This window comes from Sus scrofa, chromosome 3 (assembly GCF_000003025.6).
Source record: "Sus scrofa isolate TJ Tabasco breed Duroc chromosome 3, Sscrofa11.1, whole genome shotgun sequence".
In the NCBI taxonomy this organism is placed as follows: Eukaryota; Metazoa; Chordata; class Mammalia; order Artiodactyla; family Suidae; genus Sus; species Sus scrofa.
In genome coordinates, this window is record NC_010445.4 from 22,899,579 (window position 1) to 22,906,143 (window position 6,565).

The 6,565-nt window shown below is 53.8% G+C and overlaps 1 protein-coding gene across 3 annotated transcripts in view; it reads right to left on the reverse strand.

Moving 5' to 3' along the window:
- SCNN1B (sodium channel epithelial 1 beta subunit) overlaps window positions 1-3,014 on the reverse strand; it is a 70,334-nt gene extending 67,320 nt beyond the window's left edge. Inside the window, exon 1 of one of the 3 annotated variants that reach the window (XM_013989681.2) lies at window positions 2,923-3,014. The gene's annotated coding sequence lies outside the window, so the exon portion shown is untranslated. Of the gene's footprint in view, window positions 1-2,352; window positions 2,519-2,853; window positions 2,877-2,922 lie in introns of those variants that run through there. The other 2 variants (XM_021086475.1, XM_003357614.4) reach the window with 2 other exon arrangements.

Consider the following 6,565-nt stretch of genomic DNA (forward strand, 5'->3'; position numbering starts at 1 on the left):
TCTCTGGGTCTCCTCTGTCCCGGGATGCAAGACTTCCTGCTTCCCGGGTGCTGGCAATGCTGTATGCATTTGGTTTCATCACCCACGGATCCACTCAACAGTTTTGGGAGGTTGCTATTACCATCATCCCTGTGTTACGATGTGAAACTCTGGCTCAGATGGGGAAGGGAACTATTGCCCAAGCTAGGAAGAGGCGGAGCTGGGATTGCAATGCAGGCGGCTCTGCTTGCAGATTTCCCCCAACAGACTCTTATCAGGCTTCCTCCAAACTCTTGATGGTCTTGGATCACATTCTTTGTGTTTTTGGTCTTTTTAGGCATATGGAGATTCCCCGGGCTAGGGGTTGAATCAGAGCTGTAGCTGCCAGCCTACGCCACATCAATGCCAAATCCGAGCTGCATGTGTGACCTACACCACAGCTCATGGCAACGCCGGATCCTTAACCCACTGAGCGAGGCCAGAAATCGAACTTGGGTCCCCATGGATACTGGTCAGGTTCATTTCTGCTGAGCCACAACGGGAACTCCTTGGCTCACATTCTAAGGTAAGCACACTCTCAAGGCACAGCTTGGACCAGCAAAAATTTGGGGGTAAACACATAGGATCCCCCAAACTTTAGTCCATCAGGCTTAGTTCCTAACTCCTTCTCTGTCCTCTCAGGGTATCTAGAGGGAAACCCTGGACTTGGTCCCTTATGGGAATTCTGCCCACTGGGGCCTGGACAGGCAAAGCTTGTGGCCTGGCTCAATCCCAGGCCTGTGGGCTCAGCGGAGACCACAGATGGAGGGGTGTGTTTGTCCTTGTCCCCTGACAGATGGGATAGAAGTGTGCACACGTGCCCCTGTGCAAGTGTGCGTGCCTTGTGCAGGTGTGCACACACGTACGTGTGCAATGGAGAACCAGGGGCCTTGTCCCCCAAATTCAGATCCCGTGCAGTTAGTTAAGGACAAAGCACGAAGAAATCTTACTTAAGCCAGAGATGTCAGTTTACAGAAGAAGCTGACACAGAAAACTGTCCTTTAATTTTTATGACCTAAATGCCCAGCCCTTGGCAAACCCCTGGTGAAAAACAATGTAGCAAATTAAATAAGCTAGATTTACATGCAGCCACACGGGTCACTTTCAAGGAAATGATACCTGGGTGGAGGGGGCGGCCGGTTGCAGAATGATGTGGGCGGATTATACCATTTCTATTATTTCTATCCTCCCACAAAATTAAGAGGAAGCTCACATACTTTCTATGGGTACACATGCATATGACGGAACGGGTGTAGGAAAAAGTGGGGGAGAAACACCCCAAATGATGAAGGCAGTTGCTTCTGCAGGGCAGGGAGGGCAGGGGCTGGAAGGCAATAGACAGAGGATGGATCTGGTGTTTTTCTCCTGGAATCACACAGTTCAGTGGGCAGGTAGGTCGGGTTCCGGGCAGAGGTCATGCACAGGAGCCACAAGGATGCTTAAGCCTGAGGATGGGTTCACACAGGCTCCGCATGGACTCAGAGGGCTTGGCAGCTGGGGACAAACACCAGCCTCATCTGTGCTGCCCTCACTCCCTGGAGGAGCTGTGTGCCTCTGGTGGGTGCCAGAAGCTCTGCTGCCTCCTCCCTAAACCTCCCATGAACTCCGGTTCTCCCCACCCCTCGCCCCCGGAGGAGAGGGGACCGCCCCGCCCCAGCTGCACACGTTCTGCTCTGCTCGCAACTCCTGGTCCCACCCCTGCCCAGTACAGAGCGGCCCCCGTCGCCGACATTCACAGCTCTGGGGGTTCGACAGCAGGGCCTTCGCATCTGGCTTCCACCCCAGCAACAGGCACCGTCGGTGGATAGGCGACCGCCGCCCGGGCCCCCAGTTCCGCAGAGGCGTGCTGGGAGGGGAGGCTAAGCGATGGGCTCTGGATCAGACGCCTGGGGTTCAAATCTGGGCTCAGCAACTCATCCCTGGGGCCTAGAGAAGCTTCTCCAGCCTGTGACCCTCAGTTGTCCCCCTCCGTAAAATGGGAACACCAAGAAGGCCCTAATTCCAGCAAAGCCTTGTGCGTCCTGATGCCTAGCCGTAGCCGGCGCTCTCAGGTGTCGCTGTTGTCACCCTCCCGAACGACATTTCACCCCTCCCATCCGTGCCCAGGACGCTGCCGCCCCCTCTGCAGCCTCAGACCCCCGACGCGCTCGCCCCGGCCCTTCGCTCGCATCCTGGGGGGCTTCCCTTCCCTCCTCCTCCGTGGTCCCCCAGCGCCCGTAGCCGGGTCCCCTCAGCGCCGCCAGCGCCACCGCCGAGCGCCCTCCGGTGGGAACCTGAGGCGGGGCGGCCGGCAGGTGGCGGGGGAAGGCGCCGAGCCCCGCGTCGCTGTCGTACCTGCTTCCCGGGGCGGCTCGGGATGCGCGCGGTTGGGGGCGGTGGTGGTGGCGGCGGCGGCGGCGATCTGGAGGCGGCGGCGGCCAGGAGGCTGTGGCCGTGGGGCCGCCAGCGCCTGGCGACAGGGACGGGGAGGGAGCGGGCGCCGGGGCGGGGAAGCCCGGGAGCGCCGCGGGCGGGGCTTGGCGGCGCCGACGGCGGGGTCAGTGCACCCGCCCGGGCTCCCCACGGCCCCTCTTTCTCACTCTCCTGGGAAACGAACTCAGCTCCCGCACGCTCCCTCGTACCCACGTCCACATCCAAGTAAGTCTACCCAGCACCCCCACCCCGGGCCCCTCGCGCGTCCCTTTGCACATCGCTTTGCACGTCCACACATTTGTACACACAGACCCCCCCTCAACCTTGCGTTCCCCAGACAGATCACTGTCCCCACAGGCGCCAACTCCCCACCCCCAGACCCTACGTGCCACGTTCGACACTCCATCCTGCCCCCAGATGTACCTGGTCCCCTCGTGCACACCTGTACAACCACGCCCATCACATCCACACCACCCGCAGGCACAGACTGACCTCTGGGCGTGGGGAAGCCTTCGGGGAGTTTGCACAGGAACAGGCTTCTGCCACTGAGTCCCCTGCCCCTCCCCAAACCTCTGAATTCTATCACCCTCATCTTTGCTTTCTCAGTGACCTCCTCCTTCCCTAGACCTCAGCCACCTCCTCCAAGGTCATTCCCAGATCCTCTGACGTCCCCATCTCTGATGAGAAATTCAAAGGGCTTACCTGGTGGTTGGGACCTCTGGCTTCCTCCCGGGGACACCCAGGACACCTGTGCTTCAGCCTCAGGGCACGGCCAGGCCCTTTTTCGGATCCTCACTTTTTTTCCCTCTTCCCAAGGACTATGATTTCAATACCTTCATTTCACAGGGCAACCCCCAAAGGCATCCCTTCTCTTTTCTCATCCCTTCGCTGTTGTCAACCTCTCATTCCCCTCATCCATAGGGGACTTTTCCTTTTCTCTTGCTACTGTAACAAATTACCACAAAGGTACTAGCTTCATACACACAAATGCATTATCTTACAGTTCTGGTGGTGAGAAGTCCCATATCACTGAAATCAAGAAATGGTAGGTCTGTGTTCTTCCCGGAGGCTCTAGAGTTAAATCTATCTTCTTGTCTTTTCCAGTTTCTACATACTGCCTTTGGAGTTCCCTATGTGGCTCAGTGGGTTAAGAACCTGACATAGTGTCCGTGACAATGCGGGTTCGATCCCTGGCCTCACTCAGTGGATGAAGGATCTGGCATGGCTACAAGCTGCGGTGTAGATTGCAGATGCGGCCTGGATCCTGAGTTGCTGTGGCTGTGGTGTGGGCCAGCAGCTGCAGCTCCAATTCAGTCCCTACCCTGGGAACCTCCATATGTGCAGGTGCGGCCTTCAAAAGAAGAAGGAAAAAATACTGCCTGCATTTCTTGGCTTGTGGCCCCTCCCTCTATGTTAAAAGCCAGCAATGTTGGGCCAAGTCTTTTGTGTACACCACATCTGTCATTCTCTCTCTTCTGCCTCCCTCTCCCACTTATAAGGGCTCTTTTTTTTTTTTTTTTTTTTTTTTTTTTTTTTTGTCTTTTCTAGGGCATATGGAGGTTCCCAGGCTAGGGGTCTAATCAGAGCTATAGCCGCTGGCCTATGCCACAGCCACAGCAACGCCAGATCCGAGCTGAGTCTGCGACCCACACCACAGCTTATGGCAACCCTGGATCCTGAAGCCACTGAGCGAGGCCAGGGATCAAACCCTCAAACTCATGGTTCCTAATCGGGTTCTTTAACCACTGTGCCACATCAGGAACTCCTTATACGGACTCTTGTAATTATATTTAGCCTAGTCTAATGGGCTTTTATAGACTACTGTGGAAGAACAGTACTCCTGCTTTCTTTTATCATGTTAGTTGGAACTACATCTAGTCTTATGATGGAGCATGATAATGTGAGAAAAAAAATGTATGTATGTATGCGTGACTGGGTCACCTTGCTATATGGTAGAAAAGTGACAGAACACTGTAAACCAGCTATAATGGAAAAAATAAAAATCATTATTAAAAAAAAAAGTTAGTGCAATTCTAGGAGATGATGGATTATTAAAAGGGATCCAAGAGCAGCCAAGCCACCCCAGGGATCGGCAGCGTGTTGGATGCTGTGCTTGACAATCCCAATTTAAACAGCACATTCATAAGCAATAAGGTGACTATTTTTTTTCCCTTGCGGGGGGTCACTGAGCCTCCATTTCATTCAACTTCAGATGACTGTAGGTGATTTAGCTCTGGGGTCAACCCCCGCTTCCTTACCCCGAGTCCATATTTTGATCCTGGGGATGCTGATTTCAAGTATCACCACCCCACTGAGGGTTGATAGGGCTTTGGCCTAGAAATCACACATAATATTCCTCTTGGGATATTGATTGGTTCAAAGGAGGGACCGTGACCCAACTCCAATTGACCATAGTCAATGAAACTCTACACAAGGACTTTTTCTTTGAGCTCCTAGGGAGTCCTGCCTGGTGGGAACAGGCAGCATAAGAATGAATGCCATCCAGAGAGATGGCAGAGAGGAAACAGGTCCCAGTTTCATCATCTGACCCACATGAAGCCATACGTGAAGCTACTCCTACTCCTGGACACGAGGCTATGCAGTTCCTTTCTACTAAGCTATCTTAGGTTGGAGCCGCTGTTGCTTGCAGCCAAAGCCTCCTAAACGATGCGGGTGAAAATTGAATGCAACCAACAAAAGGAAGAAGTCAGGAGGCAGTTAAAGAATCTCCACCTCTGGAATATCAGGTCCCAAACGAAGATAAATTACCACAAGCCCAGATGTAAAGTCCTACAGCTAACCTCAAAGAGGTCAATTGTGGGCACAACGGGAAGCCCCGGCTTGGGATCTATGCCACCCCTTGAGATAGAGAGTATCTTAGAGATGCAGCGCCACCTGCAGGTCTGGAGGCCTTAGATGCCGGCTGGGAGGTTGGCTGGGTTGGTTGAATTTGAATCCTTATCTAGGTCCGTTGATCAAGGTGGGTCCCCCGATCTTCAGTCTCATTCCCCCAGGCCACAGCAAGCTCGAGGGTTCCTTTGTCACTGATCACAACACACCAGCTTACACCACGCACACCTTTTTTTGCTCTTCCTCTTTCTCCCTAGCAGTCCCCCTTGGCTCCCCCTCCCCCCATTACAACTACTGCTGAACGGTGACACTATTTGCCAGGCACTTTGCGAAGTCTCTTTTATTCTTCCAACCTTATGGGGTAGCTTCTATTTTTGTTCCCATTTACAGAGAAAGATACAGATGTGCCGATGTCCAGGAATTTCACCCAAATAGCAGCAAAGCAGGGGGGTAGAGCTCAGGGGTAGAGGGTTTGGCTGCCAATAGCAGCAAAGCCAGGTCTCTCTGTCACCAAAGTCCATGTTCTTTGTTCTTTGTTTGTTTGTTTGTTTGATGGCACCTGAAGCCATTCACCTGGGCCAGAGATGGAATCTGAGCCGAAGCTGTGATCTATGCCACAGGCAGCTTTGGCAATGCTGGATTCTTAATCCATTGTGCCACAGTGGGAACTCCTTTTGTTTGTTTTTGGCTGCACCTGTGGCATGTGGCAGGTCCAGGGTCAGGGATTGAACCCACGCCACAGCAGTGACTGTAGCCGGAGCAGTGACAATGCTAGATCCTTAACCCACTGAACCACCAGGTAAGGCCCCCCTGCCACCTCCACCCCCCCCCCCCCCCGCCCAGCCCAAGTCCATGATCTTAAATGTTTTGCTAAACCACAGAGTTGTAAACAGAACCCTGGAGTGGGGTGTAGAGGTCTGGGGGAGACCCAGTTTTCAAATGCGTTTTATAAAAATCACGTGGTATTTAAAAAATGTTTGAACCAATGTTTAAAAGTGAGAAAACAGCTCATAAAAGTCAACTTCCTGATTCTCTGGAAAATAAGCAGTCAGGAGGTATGGTGACACCAGGGCTTCCATTCCTGTTCGGTCTTGTCACCTGAAGCTGAGTGGCACCGGGTTCCTGGTGGTTTCCCAGTCCCATGGGGCCCCTTGGCCCCACTGCCACCCTGCCGGCCTGTTGATGCCCCACGGACATTTGAAGCTTCTGCTCCCAGCACGCCCAGCTGTTCCCTCTACCTGGCCAGTCTGCCACAAAAGCCTCCAGCCACTGCCAAGCCTGGCAG